The sequence below is a fragment of the Clupea harengus genome, chromosome 23 (genome assembly GCF_900700415.2).
Source record: "Clupea harengus chromosome 23, Ch_v2.0.2, whole genome shotgun sequence".
Lineage (NCBI taxonomy): Eukaryota > Metazoa > Chordata > Actinopteri > Clupeiformes > Clupeidae > Clupea > Clupea harengus.
This window is the reverse complement of record NC_045174.1, coordinates 20,660,983-20,680,575: the sequence shown is the minus strand read 5'-3', so window position 1 is coordinate 20,680,575 and position 19,593 is coordinate 20,660,983.

The window sequence follows — 19,593 nt, the reverse complement described above, 5'->3', positions numbered from 1 at the left end:
TCTCTTTCTTTCTTTCTGTCTGTCTGTCTTTATTCTTCCCCTCTCTCTCTCTCTCTCTCTCCCCCTCCCCTCTCTCTGTGTGTGTCTGCAGAAGCTCCAGGGCATGTATTGGTAATCTGGTGCCACATCACACCTCCTCATGTGAATGCCTCTTTAACACACGTCAGGGTGCCAATGCTCCCTCTTAAAGGATTTACAATCAACAGGGGGAACCTTACTGGCAATTACGCTTTACGACACGCTAACGAGGCTACCAAATCAACTCATATAGATCAGTTTCAACACGCTAACGAGGCTACCAAATCAACTCATATAGATCAGTTTCAACACGCTAACGAGGCTACCAAATCAACTCCTCATATACATCAGTTTATGCTTCACTCACAGCTTCTACTCTTTGGTTACGCCGATGAGAAGTATTCTGTAATTAGCCTTTTTCAAATTTACCTCAGGTTGAGATTTTCAGTGTAAATGAGTAAGTGTAAATCAAACGCTGTTGCAATATTCATGTAAACAATACCAGTTTCTACGGGATGATGTACTGCAAAGAGGAGACATTTTTGGTTCAAACTCACAATGTGCACACACAAAGGGAAAGTTGAGTTTCAACTGTGCTCCAACATAAACACACTCACAGACATGGAGACGCCCCCTGTTGGTGAGAGAGGAAATGGCAGCCCCTTCAAGCATGGCCTGGTAATCATCACCGCGGAGGGGTGAGGGGTGCAGAGCTTTCTCCGGGCTTTGGCATGACTCAAGCTGCCTGCCGTATATCATGTGAGGGCTGCTTCTGCCACGGAGATTTTCTCAAAGCAATCAACAGCAGACCGGGAAACAAAATGCGGTGACAAGTACAGCCAGCCTCACGTAGCAACGGATTCAAATAAGCGGGGGGGAAAAAACAGGTTTTAAAGATGTGCAAGAAGAGGAGCCATTTTTAGCATAAGTGCAAATGACAACTTAATCTGTACACAGCAGAATCAAGATCTATTGTAACACATATCAGCTAGACAGGCTATTTAATCCACGTGTGAACAAAAGCCATTGCTTAGTTAAACAGTTGGACATGTCTTCCCAGAGGAAGAAAAAAAGGAGAGAGTGAGTCTGCCGTCATGCCAGCATGTGAGCATCCGACGCCAACCAGATAGCCTACTGACTAAATGCCATCCAGATAGCCTACTGACTAAATGCCATCCAGATAGCCTACTGACTAAATGCCATCCAGATAGCCTACTGACTAAATGCCAACCAGATAGCCTACTGACTAAATGCCATCCAGATAGCCTACTGACTAAATGCCAACCAGATAGCCTACTGACTAAATGCCATCCAGATAGCCTACTGACTAAATGCCAACCAGATAGCCTACTGACTAAATGCCAACCAGATAGCCTACTGACTAAATGCCAACCAGATAGCCTACTGACTAAATGCCATCCAGATAGCCTACTGACTAAATGCCATCCAGATAGCCTACTGACTAAATGCCCACACTCCGCGAGGTATGCATGGCCATCAAATAGAACACATCTACCAGGCTCCTAAAAATGGCGGTCAGTGGCTGGTCATACAGTTGCGTGGCTGAGCTTTGATCTGTCAGACCTTGCCTTTCTCCCTCCCTCTGTACAGGACATTACAGGAAACTTCTGACCACTACCCCCACACATATACACACACACACACACACACACACACACACACACACACACACACACACACACACACCAAGACTCAGAAGTCCAGATGGGAGGCAGAAATGTGTGTGTGTCGTCAGACAGACTGAGGAAATTCCAAAAGAGGAGACTTATGAGCAGGACTGGGACAGGAAGAGGAGAAGAGAGAGAGAGAGGTGTGGGGGAGAGAGAACGGGATGGGGTTGGAGAGAGAGAGAGAGAGAGGGGTTGGATAGAGAGAGAAAAAGAGGAGTGGGGTAGAGAGAGAGAGAGGTGTGGGGGAGAGAGAGAGAGAGGGGGCGGGGAGAGAGAGAGAGAGAGAGAGGGGTCGGGGAGAGAGAGAGAGAAGGGTTGGAGAGAGAGAGAGAGAGAGAGGTGTGGGGGAGAGAGAAAGGGATGGGGTTGGAGAGAGAGAGAGAGAGAGGGGTGGGGTAGAGAGAGAGAGAGGGGTGGGGGGGATAGAGGGGGGGGGGTCGGGGAGAGAGAGAGAGAGAGAGAGGGGTGGGGTAGAGAGAGAGAGAGGGGTGGGGGGATAGAGGGGGAGGGGTCGGGGAGAGAGAGAGAGAGAGAGAGGGGTGGGGTAGAAAGAGAGAGGGGTGGGGGGATAGAGGGGGGAGGGTCAAGAACAAATGACAGCAGATGAAAACAAAACAATCAACAACAACAACAACAACATGGCTGGAACGAAATGTAACGTTGTCTGTTTGAAGGAAAAAGAGAAAACTTCAGGGAACATCTCACACCTCACCCACTTCCACACACACACACGCACACACACACACACACATTCAGATTGCCTACAATAACTCAACTGCAAACTTAACAGCTGTGTTACGTTCAATGAAACCTGACAGCGTCAGTACATACTTTAGGCAGATGCAGTATGGAAACCCCACCACTGTGGTGCTATCCCTTAGTACATACTTTAGGCAGATGCAGTATGGAAACCCTGCTATCCCTTAGTTAGCTCTGTAAGAAAACAATATAAAAACAATATAAAAACAATGTAAATTGCTCAATTTGACACAGCAGTAGTGTTATTTCTCTGAAGTTGTTCCCCCCCCGAACCACCGGTGATGTTTTGGCAGTCGCTGTGCCACGGCAGTGCCTGTTCTCACGCCACCCAACCCTCCACCCCTCGGTCCCTTAGCCCTTCCCTGCACCACCAAGTTCAGAGGTCGTATCCACGGCACGTGTTTGACTGGAAAACAAAGCAAAAAAGTGAAAAAGACAAAAAAAAAAAAGGCGAACGTGCAGACTCCTCCCACTCCCCACTGCTTAATAGAAGGTGGGCGGGGTCAGGAGGAAGGGGCTGATTTTATTGGCCGACGTGGAGATGACCATATTTAGATGAGTCATCTCTCCAGGCTGTTGGCTGGAGTGTGTGTATGTGTGTGTGTGTGTTTCTGGCACGAGGGAACGGAGGGTCTGTTTCCTTTCCCCACATCACATCATGGAAACACACACACTAAGCATTTGTGTGTGTGTGTGTGTGTTCAGGCGTACGCACATATACACTCATATATACACACATACTAAGCCTTAAACTAAGAGAACGAGTACACATTTGCACAGAAGTACACACACACACACACACACACACACACACACACACACACACACACACACACACACACAGACACACAGACACACATTCAGAGAGAGAGAGACCATGGATATCAACTTCTTTATGATGGTAACATTGGATCTTAAGACTCAAGACAGCTATGCCTTAAGAACACCATCTTTAAATCGCCAAACAAATAGGCCTGCATTACACAGAGCTCAATAAACCCAAACCAATACCTCTGAATGCCAGCTAAATGAGGAGAGGAAGCACGCTCACTCGGTCTGGCGTGCCGAATCAGTCGGAGACGATTACTCTGTCCTGGTCTGGTACTGATTAGAAGAGTCAGTGTTTTTTGGCCTCAGGAAACATATTTTCCCCATTGTAGTGCATGAGCACGGAGAGAACCCGGCCCTGTCCTGTGCCCTAGTTTTTAAGCACTGTTAGAAAGAACGGTGTACTTCACGACAAGGCTCCACTCCAGGATCACCCCTGTAAATACACATCATAACTATGATTATATAACTATATACATCATAACTTAAACTATATAACTATCATGTATGATGTGCATAGAACTACAGGTGTTATATGCATAGGAACTTTATGATGAAGGGCTCTCAGAGAGAGAGCGATGGATAGAGGGGGGGATGGAGAGAGAGAGACTTTCTCTTATGAGGCTTTAGAATACCCACACATGACAACAACATGACATTGTGTGATGATAAGCTTCACTAATGCAATAGGCCTCAAGAGTAACCTTGGATTATTTCCTCCCCTTTAATAAGGTATGGAGTCCACACTTGGTCTGTGTACCTCCCCTTTTATAAGGTATGGTGTCCACACTCGGTCTGTGTTCCTCCCCTTTAATAAGGTATGGTGTCCACACTCGGTCTGTGTTCCTCCCCTTTAATAAGGTATGGAGTCCACACTCGGTCTGTGTTCCTCCCCTTTAATAAGGTATGGAGTCCACACTCGGTCTGTGTTCCTCCCCTTTAATAAGGTATGGTGTCCACACTCGGTCTGTGTTCCTCCCCTTTTATAAGGTATGGAGTCCACACTCGGTCGGTGTTTGAGTGACCTACCAGAGCCACACCTGGATATCAGAATTACAGTCAGCCGCATCTTTGGCATTTGACCTTTGCAATGACACACTGAGGGAGCAGAAGACAAATTGGTCTCCAATGTTGTCTGTCTCAAACATACATGCAGATGACAGCTGGGTTGTACAAGTGAAAATAAAGAGCTGCTCTTAGATTTACATTTTTACATGTAGTCATTTAGCAGACGCTTTTGTCCAAAGCGACGTACAAGGGAGAGAATAGTCAAGCTACGAGCAATAGAACCTGGTGTAACAATAAATACTACTTTACATAAGAAATATAACAAAATGAAAGAAAAAAGAAAAAAGAATTGCAGAAATGTAACTGCTGTAATTGCAAGTTACGGAGTGCCAGTTAGGACGGGAAGTGCTCTCTGAAGAGTTGGGTCTTCAAAAGCTTCTTAAAGGTAGACAGGGACGCCCCTGCTCTAGATACACGCGAGAAAATAGTGAAAGGCCAGGGTAGTGACACTGAAGACTGCTCCGTCACACATCTCTAGCTGATGTAAAGGGGACACGCAGGGGTTCATTTAGAGTTAACGTACAAGAAGAAAAGCTCAACTGTGAAAAAAACCAAAGCTGAAGCACTGTTTGTTTTTCCAAGTGTCTTTCTCACACCCTGTCAAAGGTTCAGACCAAAGGCTCGTTGCAGAGACCCGCATAAAAAAAACACTGTACTTTAATTGGCACTTCTCGACTGGTAAAACTGTACTTTGACTTTAATTGATACTTCTCAACTGATAAAACTGTACTTTGACTTTAATTGACTCTTCTCGACGGATAAAACAAAGGTTCAGACCGAAAGCTCGGTGCCGTTAAAGAGACCTGCAGAAAGAAATCACTGTGCTTTGACTTTGATTTACAATTAATTCCTCGACTGATAAAACAGAACCGAGAAACTCCACTGAGAGATACTCCACATGTTTGATAAACATTAAACTCAGCAAAACATTTAGGACACTGCGTCTGAGGAGCTGTTTATTTAAGAGGAAAGTGCTTTTGTACACTAGGGTCAGAAGATCTCAGACTTGCAGCAGGCGGTCAGCATCTCAGTTTGTCTCAGGCTGTAATTTGTAAATACATCCAAATATACACAGAAGGCATCAGCACTCATCTGCTCAAAGGGTTTTCAATCTGTATGCTGTTGTAGGGAAGCAAATGTGTCAATCATCGTTGAGGATTTCATAAGCTAAGGGCTAAGTGTTCTGCACTCTTCTGGTTGAGAGTCTTTCAATCGGTCTAAGAAACAACGAGAGCCGTCTAAATGCCTTTCAGGTTCAACATCATTATTATAAGGTATTTCAAAAGCTTAGTGTCCTCAATGATGCTATTCGTGATTTGGTTTTGGTTTTATGAAAGGCTGTTGATATTTCAGCTCAGGAGCCAATCAAATTACACCCCTCCATTCCATGCTCTAGAAGCACTGTGTTGATTGGCTGGGATTGTTTATGGCTCGGTCCGAGCCATTATGGTTGTGTCCCATTTACAGAGCCGGGACTGTGTACGAACAACAGAGGTTTTTTTTTTTAACACTGAACATACAGCTTGAGAACCGTAAGGAGCAATAAACTCATTTTGACAAAAAGTGTATGGGGTTAGAACCATGGACTGCACCTTTAAAAGAACCATTCCTTGAGAGGAACCTTGGCTGGCAAAACTGTTCTTTTTAGACTGACATATTTTTTTGTTTTGCAACTGAGAACCTGAGGTGAAGAAAGTGAAGAACTCCTTAAGGAACCTTTGTTCTGTGGGTTCCGAGTAGGAGGTCCAAAGGAGTGTGGGTGTGTGAAGACGAATGTATAGTCTGAGAGACAAGAAACATCAGAACAAGAATTAGAACACAGTATTGTAAAATACGGCAACATACACAGCGGTTCTCAATAAAAAATGGATACATTTGTAGACAGATGTACATCAAAGATGTTAAGTGTGCAAGGATGAGATTTAAAAAATGTAAAAAATAAACTTTGTTGCAGCGTTATGGGCTAATATGTAAGTCCTTCGACCACACACACACACACACACACACACACACACACACACACACACACACACACACACACACACTCACACACTCACACACACCATGGTCTTGGGAGAGGAGAGCACAAAAAGGCTGGGGCAGTGGGGGAAAGCCCTGTTTCTTTGTTTTATTTTTGATTTCCTTTTTCTTGTTTCGCAAACAAAAGCGTGGAGATGTAATTTAGTGAAGTCTGCCACATCAACAGCGAAGGAGGGGCTGAGAAGGGAAGGGTGCAGGAGAGAGAGGAAAAGAAAAGGGATCGGCAGAAAAAATGCTGTGTCCTCGATTCGAACTTATGGAAAACCAGGGGGAGGGAGGGAGAGAGAGAGAGAGAGAGAGAGAGAGCGTTAGAACGTTAGATTCCTCTCCCTTCTCTTTCTTTCTCTCAAGCCCTCTATATATCTTTACTGCTCTCTCTCTCTCTCTCCAGTTTTTTATATTCCCTTGATCTCTTGGTCTCTCAATCACACCATTTGACTCCTGTATTCCAAGTCTTTCTCCATCTCTGTCTCTTTCTCTTCTTTTTCCTCGTCTTTGTCCTCCTCTCCTTCAGTCTTTCTTCTGCTCTATTTGTGTTTATATGTCCTCCCCGCGTCACCCCGAGCTTACAGAGAGAGAGTGAAAGAGGGAGAGAGAGAGAGAGGGAGGAGGGAAGAGAGAAGGGAGCATCTTCATCTTAAGCACCATGCCTTTCCTACAGCCTGCACTCTCTCTCTCTCTGTCTCTCTCTATCTCAGTCTTTCACTCCCTATCTCTCTCTGTCTCTCTCTATCTCTGTCTCTCTCTATCTCTCTCAGTCTTTCACTCTCTATCTCTCTCTCTCTCTGTCTCTCTCTCTCTCAGTCTTTCACTCTCTCTCTCTCTCTCTCTATCTCTCTCAGTCTTTCACTCTCTCTCACTCTCTCTCTCTCTGTCTCTCTCTATCTCTCTCAGTCTTTCACTCTCTATCTCTCTCTCTCTCTCTCTCTGTACTTCTCTTTCTCTCTCCCTCTCTTTGTCTGTCTGTCTCTGTCTGTCTGTCTCTCTCTATCGTTCTCTCTCTCTGTCTCTCTCTCACTAAGTTCACAGAGCTGTTGAGCCTTTGGCACACTGGCCTATGTAATTAACCCCAGAAAAATACCAGCTTGGTAACGCAAATAAAACAGTAGTTTTCCAGATAGACGTTTTCAAGTCAAATTGCCATTTCCACCATACAGACATAAACACAAGCAGACACACACACACCACACACACACACACACACACACCAACACATATCACAGAGCAGGACATTCCACGTCTGCAAAAATATGCACATTACAGGACATAATCTCAAAGTAATAGTGTTTGTGTTGGAGTATGCACACTAACAGTATATAATTACAAAAGGAATAGTGTTTGTGTTGGAGTATGCACACTAACAGGACATAATTACAAAAGTAATAGTTTGTGATGGAGTATGCACACTAACAGTACAAAATTACAAAAGCAATAGTGTTTGTGTTAATAGTGTTTGTGTTGGAGTACGCACACTTACAGTAAAAAATTACAAAAGTAATAGTGTTTTTGTTGGAGTATGCACACTAACAGTAAATAATTACAAAAGTAATAGTGTTTTTGTTGGAGTATGCACACTAACAGGACATAATCACAAAAGTAATAGTGTTTGTGTTGGAGTATGCACACTTACAGTACATAATTACAAAAGTAATAGTGTTTGTGTTAATAGTGTTTGTGATGGAGTATGCACACTTACAGGACATAATTACAAAAGTAATAGTGTTTGTGTTAATAGTGTTTGTGTTGGAGTATGCACACTTACAGGACATAATCACAAAAGTAACAGTGTTTGTGATGGAGTATGCACACTAACAGGACATAATCACAAAAGTATTAGTGTTTGTGATGGAGTATGCACACTAACAGTACAAAATTACAAAAGTAATAGTGTTTGTGTTGGAGTATGCACACTAACAGTACAAAATTACAAAAGTAATAGTGTTTGTGATGGAGTATGCACACTAACAGGACATAATTACAAAAGTAATAGTGTTTGTGATGGAGTATGCACACTTACAGTAAATAATTACAAAAGTAATAGTGTTTTTGTTGGAGTACGCACACTTACAGTAAATAATTACAAAAGTAATAGTGTTTTTGTTGGAGTATGCACACTAACAGGACATAATCACAAAAGTAATAGTGTTTGTGTTGGAGTATGCACACTTACAGTACATAATTACAAAAGTAATAGTGTTTGTGTTAATAGTGTTTGTGATGGAGTATGCACACTTACAGGACATAATTACAAAAGTAATAGTGTTTGTGTTAATAGTGTTTGTGTTGGAGTATGCACACTTACAGGACATAATCACAAAAGTAACAGTGTTTGTGATGGAGTATGCACACTAACAGGACATAATCACAAAAGTAATAGTGTTTGTGTTGGAGTATGCACACTTACAGTACATAATTACAAAAGTAATAGTGTTTGTGTTAATAGTGTTTGTGATGGAGTATGCACACTTACAGGACATAATTACAAAAGTCATAGTGTTTGTGTTAATAGTGTTTGTGTTGGAGTATGCACACTTACAGGACATAATCACAAAAGTAACAGTGTTTGTGATGGAGTATGCACACTAACAGGACATAATTACAAAAGTAATAGTGTTTGTGTTGGAGTATGCACACTAACAGGACATAATTACAAAAGTAATAGTTTGTGTTGGAGTATGCACACTTACAGAACATAATCACAAAAGTAATAGTGTTTGTGATGGAGTATGCACACTTACAGTACATAATTACAAAAGTAATAGTGTTTGTGTTAATAGTGTTTGTGATGGAGTATGCACACTTACAGGACATAATTACAAAAGTAATAGTGTTTGTGTTAATAGTGTTTGTGTTGGAGTATGCACACTTACAGGACATAATCACAAAAGTAATAGTGTTTGTGATGGAGTATGCACACTAACAGGACATAATCACAAAAGTAATAGTGTTTGTGATGGAGTATGCACACTTACAGAACATAATCACAAAAGTAATAGTGTTTGTGTTAATAGTGTTTGTGATGGAGTATGCACACTTACAGGACATAATTACAAAAGTAATAGTGTTTGTGTTAATAGTGTTTGTGTTGGAGTATGCACACTTACAGGACATAATCACAAAAGTAATAGTGTTTGTGATGGAGTATGCACACTAACAGGACATAATCACAAGAGTAATAGTGTTTGTGTTGGAGTATGCACACTTACAGGACATAATCACAAAAGTATTAGTGTTTGTGATGGAGTATGCACACTTACAGGACATAATCACAAGAGTATTAGTGTTTGTGATGGAGTATGCACACTTACAGGACATAATCACAAAAGTATTAGTGTTTGTGATGGAGTATGCACACTAACAGAACATAATCACAAGAGTATTAGTGTTTGTGATGGAGTATGCACACTTACAGGACATAATCACAAAAGTATTAGTGTTTGTGATGGAGTATGCACACTTACAGGACATAATTACAAAAGTAATAGTGTTTGTGTTAATAGTGTTTGTGTTGGAGTATGCACACTTACAGGACATAATTACAAAAGTAATAGTGTTTGTGATGGAGTATGCACACTTACAGGACATAATCACAAAAGTAATAGTGTTTGTGATGGAGTATGCACACTTACAGAACATAATTACAAGAGTAATAGTGTTTGTGATGGAGTATGCACACGTGGCCTAGTTCAGGGTTATCGGTTTAGTATGCGCAGTATGTGGCTAAAGGAATGAATCTCAACTTAAAGTTTGGTCAGGATCCAGACTGCAGCTGACTCTGGTACAGGTCCACGGCAGAAACAGGCCAGACCAGAGCCGCATCTGGGCCAGAACCAGACCAGATCAGGGCCAGATCAGGGCCAGACCAGAACCACATCTGGGCCAGATCAGGGGCAGACCAGAGCAACATCTGGGCCAGAACCAGACCAGATCAGGGCCACATCTGGGCCAGATCAAGGCCAAACCAGAACAACATCTGGGCCAGAACCAGACCAGATCAGGGCCGCATCTGGGCCAGATCAGGGCCAGACCAGAACCACATCCAGGCTAGATGTGTACCAAAGTTATCTATTTCCCAAGGAAAGGGAAGAGAAGTCTTTAAGCGTAACTTGTAGTCTGATGAGAATTCCTGTGTGCTATAGTATGTTATTAGGTGACATTACGCTGTCTGCTATAGTATGTTATTAGGTCACATTGTGCTGTCTGCTAGGACGGCAGCTCTGGATCAGCTGTGAAGCCATTCATCAGTAGCTCATTTAGGACAACAATGGGTGATGAGAAGAGCTACTATTAGGATTACAGAAACCACATCTTTACTGAGGCTGGTGTCACGGTAATGACAGCGTGTCAGGAGAAGAGGCACGGCGGGACACACCTAAAGACGACTGTGGGGAGGGAATCACACACACACACACACGCACACACACACACACACACACACACACACACACACCTAAAGACTACTGTGGGGAGGAAATTAGGGCCGAGAAAATAGTAGTGCATTGGTTAAATGAAGAGGGAGGTGGATTTATATACGGCTTGTGTCGGCCTTCCCAAATGTCTCAGCCACCTGCTGTGTGACGGTGTTCAAGTGTTCACGTTGCTAAGCAACATTACGTTGTAATGCGGTAGCATGACAACCAAGAGAGAAGACAGAAGGCTGAACCCCTTACGCTGTTCGGATATATTACTTTTCATCATTGTTTATATTGTAAATAGAATTCCAATATAGCATGTGTTGTGTTCTGTACATGCAGCCCCTATATATATATATACGCTCCCCTTTCCAACTCTGTCCACTTCACCTCGATCTACAAAGTATTAGGCATGATAATTTGCATATGCTGCTCACCGCTGGCAATAACACTGTAAGATTTAACACTGTACACACTGTTAGATATAACACTCTAAAATAAAACACTGTAAGATATAACACTCTAAAATATAACACTGTAAGATATAACACTCTAAGCTATAACACCGTCAAATAGACATCACTTATACTGTTCTATTGACTTACATATTGTATTCTATTGTATACCTGCACTTGTCTGTAAATAAGTTGGTTAGCTGGTTAGTTGATAACTGGTTAGATGCTAACTGCATTGCATTGGCTTTGTACTTGTACTCTGCACAATGACAATAGTTGAATCTAATATAAAAAAAAATACAATAAAATTGCATAATGATTTTGACGTGCTCAATTTATATTAAGAGGTATTTTAATGGACAGCTCTTCAATATTTTTAGTAAAAAGTAGATATAAAAATGCACCCACTCTTTCCTGCTCATTGGCACACACACAGTCTTCCCCTCTCTCTCTCCCTCTTTCTCTCTCTCTCTCCCTCTTTCTCCGCCCCATTTTACGTGCTGTCATTCAGTGTGTTTACATGATGGTATAATTCGAATCTTTGCTTAGTCGGACTATGCTTTCTTTCGAGGGTAGGTGCTATTATCCCAATGTACATGGCAGTGAATAAATCGAATCATTGGCCGAAAGCATGTCATATCCGATACGATAGGTGGCGCTGTTTTTATTACAACTAGTGGTGATACAGCCCTTTCCGCTTGACCTCTTCACCACTACCAATAACAACAACAGTTGATTGAGCATGAATTGCGTCTGTTCATCGGTCCAGAAATGCGTGTTGCCTCTTGGGTTGTTTGTTTGTTTGTTTGTTTGTTTCTGCCAGGCCGATGTGTTTATAAGTTACATTATTCAAAGGTGAAAGATAAAAGGCGAGAGAAATGTATGCACATTCACACACACACACGCGCGCAAATAATGGGTTACAGCCAAAACGCATTGCCCTTCTGCAAGTTGCATCAAATTGTTTAAGTACTTCTTCGCTGTCGATTTCCAAATCTGTGTGAATATTCATAAGAGCAAGTCCAGTCAGTCTTTTGTCAGTCATCGTACTTCGTAAGATATGTCTTAAGACGCCCCATTGTACTGAATGACCGCTCAGCAGACGCTGTGGAAACGGGCAAATGTGCCGAACTTTCCAGGGCTTGATAAAGCTCACTGCATTTGGGCTGTAGCTCATTTAGCTGTTTCCAGCTCTATATCTGCATCGTCAACGCTGGGCATTAGTTGTCCGTACTCCGATTTTATAGTTTCCCCATCGTAATAAATATGCATTCATGATATTTTTCTATGACCGAGTTTGACAGGTATTGGTCAGGTAATAGTCGAGTGACAGCTGATTTCACAAGGGTGAACAGGGTTACAGGGTGGGTTACAGGGTGGGTGTGGCAGAGAGAGAGAGGGAGAGCGATGATGCACACGGATATATCAGATTTAGCGACCGGAGCAAAGTTATGTTGCTGTAACGTTGAACTCTTTGCAATCAATAAATACAGTACTTAATAGGCTAATTGATACAATATCTCCTCGTTTGAGTGTGGTTGTTTGAGTGCAATGGGAGTGTATGATCGTTATTGTCTATAAAGCAGTGTTTCTCAAACTTTTTCAGACCAAGGACCACTTAGCCAATAAAAATTCGCGGACCATTTAACTAAATATCCCCGGAACAACATGCCTCCTACCCAAGACCTGGCGCCAGACAATTGTTAGCGCACACATGATTTTCGCGGGCTCTCCTTTTGTACGTACCAGTAGGCTAGTTATAGATATGACAATGCGCAAGGCAAAGCATCTGGAACCCTGCTCCATGCGTGACTTGGTTATGTTACAAACTAGTTCGCTCACAGCCTCATACTCCCATCACACACTCAGACAGACATCACAAAACACAACGATGCGCATACTGACCGCAGTATTTCACTACCAACAGTAGGCTAGCCCACTGGCATTAATACAGCCATCCTAGTAGTCAACTTTTCATAATTAAAAGCTGTCATTATCCAACGTCACACAACACAGAATATAGCCTAGTTATCATCTTGCTGTCTCAGCGGGAGAAAAACACAGTGTTTTGAATGCAACTCCGCGACGAGATAATGCCCTATGAGGCTGAATCACTTTCTCCTTGTCTATGTTTGAGGCTTTCTCATTTAATTTTCTTTTCATAGTTCCTGTCTTAAGCCACCAATCCATGACCTTGTTAATAGATTAGACAACTCTTTATTAGATTAGGCTACTACTGGCTGTGTTCTCTTCGTTCTGAGTTGTATGTTAGAAATGTCGCAATAATTTACTTGTGGCCGTCGCGGACCACACTTCATCATATTTGATAGAATGAAGAACAAATTAGTTGTGAATACTATCACCGAGTTTGAAAGGTATTTGGTCAGGTAACAGCCCTTTAACAGCTGATTTGCTTTCTGATTTGACAGTACTGCTGTGTGTTTTAAGCAAATAAAATGTGGACTGTTTACAAGCGGGCACCTGCTATCGTTGATTATACAGTAAATACGTTGTGAAATGAAACAAAAACACATCACAGTTAAAGATGTATTAGTATTGATTGATTCACATCGATATGAATGGATGACATGACTAACAAGTGGTGGGAAATTAATATGAAAGTATTTGTTCGGTGAATTAGCGCGCTCTGTCCAAACAGTCGCAGTCAACGTTTTTGTCAACACTGGCACCACATAAGTATCGTAATTTGAACGTCCTTATACGTTTTTAAGGAGGGGTTGTAAAGGTACTCATATCTTCGGACCTCTTCTGTTATGTTTGTTCATAGTCAACAAGAATAAGCTTGTGAGACAGTCTGCAGGATATTCATAAATAAACGTGTCATTAGTATGAACAGCTGAGACAACGTATCGTCTCTTTCGTCTTCCGGGTCACGACCTGGCAGGGAGGGAGGGAGGATGGCGGCGGGATCTCAAGCATGCGCAAAGACGCAAAGTCCAGTTCCTTATCCAATTCACCGTTACATGCCGCAATAGTCGAACTATCAACTGGATCGGATCGAGTTATCCAGGGGTGTTAGTCCGACTATGTGCGGTCCGACTACGATCCGACTAAGGTGCTTACATGAAACGGATAATGCGATTTCAGTCCGACTAAGGCAGTTATTCGAATCCATGTAACCACGGTCATTGATGAGATACATTTTACTCATCTAGTGGTTTAGAGTGTGAAAGATGGACACTTCCCGCACACACACACACACACGCACACACACGCACACACGCACACACGCACACACACACACACACACACACACACACACACACACGCACACACGCACAGATACAGACACACACACACTCACGCACACGCACACACACACACACACACCTCTGGCCCTTTCGCCCATCTCTGAACATGTTGAGACACTGAGCAGGCAACATTCCACCTCTGGAGTGCTTTCTGAGTATAAAACAACCCTGTGTTATCTGCCACTGCCTTTCAGCTCTCACCAAGTCATCAGTGTGTGTGTGTGTCCGTGCGTTTGGGTGTGCTTGTGTGTGTGTGTGTGTGTGTTTGTGTGTGCACGTGCATATGTGTGTGTGTGCGTATGTGTGTGTGTGCATGTGTGTATCAGACACTGGTATAAACAGTGCATGCATGTATTTATAGATTAATAGATTTTTCATGCAGTATCACTAAGAAAGTGCAATATTTCGCTCATATTATTGTTTTAAAATGAAATGATTGATCAAATGAAATGGTTTATGATGGATGATCATGAGGTGAGATAGGGTATAAGTTGTTATGATGGTTGATCATTAGCTGAGGTAGGGTATAAGCATGATGGTTGATCATTAGGTGGGATATATAGGGTATAAATTGGGTATTTAATCCCACACACACTTTCACTCTCCTATATGTGCACACACTAACTACATAAATGGTTTTCTCCCCCTCTCTTTCTCTCTCTCTCTCTCTCTCTCTCTCTCTCTCTCACACACACACACACACACACACACACACACACACACACACACACACACACACACACACACACACACACACACACACACACACACACACACACATTAAATCCCCTCCTGTCTCTACCTGCCTGCCTGCATGGCATGTGTTGTTAAGTGAGCTTCTCCTCTCTCCCTGTCCCTCTGTCTCCCCTCCTCCACCCCTCCACAGTTCTTACACAGTTCTTGGAAAGAGAGACAGAAGAGAAGTGAGGAGAGGTTAAGAGAGGAGAAGAGAGGAAAAGAGAGAAGGAATCCCTTCCCTACCATACTGCACTGCACTGCTGCACCACACCTCTCCTCCGTTCTCCTCTCTTTTCACCTCTCCTCTCCTCTCCTCTTTTCACCTCTCCTCTTTTCACCTTTCCTCTCCTCTCCTCTCCTCTTCTCTCCTCTCCTCTCCTCTTTTCACCTCTCCTCTTTTCACCTTTCCTCTCCTCTCCTCTCCTCTCCTCTTCTCTCCTCTCCTCTCCTCTTTTCACCTCTCCTCTTTTCACCTTTCCTCTCCTCTCCTCTCCTCTTCTCTCCTCTCCTCTCCTCTCCTCTTTTCACCTCTCCTCTCCTTGGTTCTCTCCTCTTTTCACCCTTCCTCTCCTCTTCTTCTCTTTTCACCCTTCCTCTCCCCTCTTCTATTCTCCTCTCTTCACCTCCTCTCCTCTCCTCTCCTCTTTTCACTTTTCCTCTCCTTGGTTCTCCTCTCCTCTCCTCTCCTCTCCTCTCCTCTTTTCACCTCTCCTCTCCTCTGTTCTCCTCTCCTCTTTTCACCCTTCCTCTCCTCTCCTTTCCTCTCCTCTCCCCTCTTCTATTCTCCTCTCTTCACCTCCTCACCTCTCCTATCTCCTCCTCCTCTCTTCTCATCTCCTCTCTTCATCCCAGCCAAACCCCAGCCCCTCCCAGCTCCTCCCACACAAAGGGAAATTTACACTGAGCGGAAAGCTAACACTAATCCAATGGGCACCCCACACACACTGAGGCTACAATTCAACATGTCACACACACACACACACACACACACACATAGTCTCACTGCAGATTTTAAAACGAGGTATTTCTACATTTTGAAAGTAAGAAATGCAAGCCTGTGAAAAGTTTAGCAAAATGGTTGATGGTTTCTATGTGTAAAGTTAAAGGTGTTAGACGTGTAACAACCTGAAAAGCACATTTTAATCACATTAGTCTATTAAGTCGACTGAAATACAATAATCGTCTTCATATTGCTTCATATGACAAGCATACACAGGGAGATCTCGTCAAATTTGAGATGTGTTTTTTAGTATCCTAGACAGATTCCATCCCGTTGGTTCAGGACCAGGTTGACTTATGGAGAGAAATAGGCAAGAGGGGAATTAAAAGCAGCAGGGTTTATATTGAGTTACTTTTCTTTCCAAACCTTTCGTCAGAGCATCTGAGACCTGTAACGGACACTCGCCTGATGTTTTTTAAAGCCTGCTTTAGACTTGACACGTTTCAGTGATTTCAGGCAGCATACCTTTGACAAAAGCTAAGCTATCACACAGTCACTAGTTGTTCAAAAACCTGAGTCTCAGCCATGGGCAGGTTTGAAGGAAAAGAAGCCATCTTCCTGCTATAGCAGTCTCCATTTTCTTTGTTGATTTGCTGTAGCAGGAGGAGATGGCCTGTGTCCATGTGCTTTTTCCATCTCACCCTTACCTCATGAAACCTGATCTCCTCACGGGCTCCTCCTGCTCACCCTTACCTCATGAAACCTGATCTCCTCACGGGCTCCTCCTGCTCGCCCTCTCCCTGGCCCCCACCGACAGCCTCTGAGAACTCAACGAACCACACCAAACCAGTGGAGTGGGCCAGATCAGGGCCAGATGAGGGCCAGATCAGGGCCGGATTTGGAGCAGACTCAGCAGTTGGGAAGGTTAGATGCCTGGGTTGTGGGGTATGGTTCATGGATGATCTGACCTGGCTTGGTTTGGTATGTTTGGTATGATTAGGAGGAGTGATATTAAAGCTCTATCCTGTTGTATCCCTTCCCTCTTAACCTGCCTGGATATGAACCACTCGTCCACCGCTACCATGTTTCATCACCAGAGCTGTCCGAGAGTAGAATAGAGTGACACAAGCTGAATCAAATGTGGAACTGTATAGAGTAGGTCTGGGCAGGTCTGGACAGACTACAAAAAAGAGAGTGACAAAGAACAGAGTAGAACTGGAGAGCTAAACGCCAGAGAATAGAATCAAATAGAATATTGGTCAACAGAATAGAATAACCTTCAATGAAATAGAATAGAATAGGATATTGTTCAATGAAATCGAATCGAATCAAATAGAACGGAACAGAGCAGAAGAGAATGGAACAGAAATGCAGGCGAGGCAGAGTGGGGAGTCTCCTCAGCTGCAGCTCTGGGAAGCATCTGGAAGCGTTTAAGCCTGAGCAGGCAGTACTGTAAGCCCTGGAGCCCACCGCTCGTCTCAGCCATGGCCGCCGCCGCTCCCGCCGCTTCACAGCTCTAAGAACAGCCATGGCGCCGCACAGCACAGCACAGCACAGCACAGCACAGCACAGCACAGCACAGCACAGTGGCAGCACAGTGGCAGCACAGCACAGCACAGCACAGCACAGCACAGCACAGCACAGCACAGCCATGGCGCCTCAGCCTGCATCGCTAAACTACCACCTCACCAGATCGAACCAGATTAAACTACCTCCGCACCATACACAACTACCACCTCACCAGATCGAACCAGATTAAACTGCCACCTCACCATACACAACTACCACCTCATCAGGTTAGACTGCCACCTCACCAGATCAAACCGCCACCTCACCAGGCCAAAGTACCACTGCACAAGCTCAAACCGCCACCTCACACACCTAACAACAACAGACAGGACTCTCACAAATGTCTCAGGTGCAGTAAGGGGGTGACAGACAGGCATTTACAGGGGCGTGGTGTGACTCAAGTGTGGTAAAGGAAGCATGGTGGTGCTGAAACCCTTGGTCAAATGACTGGGTGTGTTACTTCAACGCTCATTGCATGCGAGTGATTGACAATAAGCATGGCGTCACTGTCCGCTGTCTTTGGTCTGCAGTTTAGTGTGCTCAAAAATAAACGCTACCATTTTGATTTATTTTAACTGCTCTTTTTTCCTTCTTTCTTTCTTTATTTCTTTCTTTCTCTGGGAGAGGGAAGGTGGCAGTGTGTTTTATACGTGTTACCACTGTCGTTGTCTGAGATATGTGGCAGTGGAACCTATGATAAACTTGTGGTTTTGGAATGTCTGAGCGCATGCTCCTTAAACACACACACACACACACACACACACACGAAAATAGGAGTCCACAGACATGTGTTGTAAGCTTACCCCTTCTCCCTTTTATAATGATGCAGGAAAAACTTTTTATCCTTAATAAAACAAAGTCCTCATGGTTGTGTTTACCTCATCTAACATTTCCTGATATTTAATCACTTATTGCATCTTCTTCCCTACGAAACAAAAGAATAGTTTTAGGTTCTATGCTGAGGGGAGCGAAGAGAGAGAAGGGAACAAACTGAGACAGAGAGGAAAGAGAGCTCAGGTTTCAGCGGTGGAGGACAAACTTTTCCGTCTGTAGTTCTGCGTCTGGATGGCGGAGCAAACCGTGTCTAGGGGGAGAGTCTGTTGTGTTCAGCAACAGAGAATGTGAACAGAACAGCAGCTGAGGATGCCAAACACAAAGAGAGAGATGGAGACCGACAGAGAGAGAGAGAGAGCTCTTCGCTGCCTCTCTGTCTCCCCCTTTTGGTCACAGAGCAGTAGCCAGGAATGTTTGCCCTTGGGAATTTTACAATAGCTGAGAAAGTCTCCCTTTTCACGCTCTCTCTCTCTCTCACACACACACACACACACACACACTTTATTTCAGAGCAGCCTTTCCCTCAGATCTTGGGAAGACATCAAGTCATCTGGTTGGCTACATTCTCTAAGTGGCATACTGTTTGCTCTCCCCCTCTCCCCCCCCCGCCCACACACACACATACTTCCTGCCAGATCAATGTGTCTGAATCTGGTGTCATGTTTCAACAAGGTCTCTTCAACTGTACAGCAAGAAAAAGAGCAGATGACAGAGAGAAAGAGAGAGAGAAAGAGAGAAGAGAGAGAAAGAGAGAGAGAAAGAGGCTCAAAGCACTGACACACTTTGATCAAATACTATTCTGTTCTTTCTCTCCTAGCCTCTTGTCTCCTAACTTGTTTTTCTTCTCCTTTCTTGCTTTTCTTCATCTTTCTCCTTCCTCTCCTTCCTCTCCTTCCTCTCCTCCTCTCCTCCTCTCCTCCTCTCCTCTCCTCCTCTCCTCCTCTCCTCCTCTCCTCTCCCCCTCTGAGG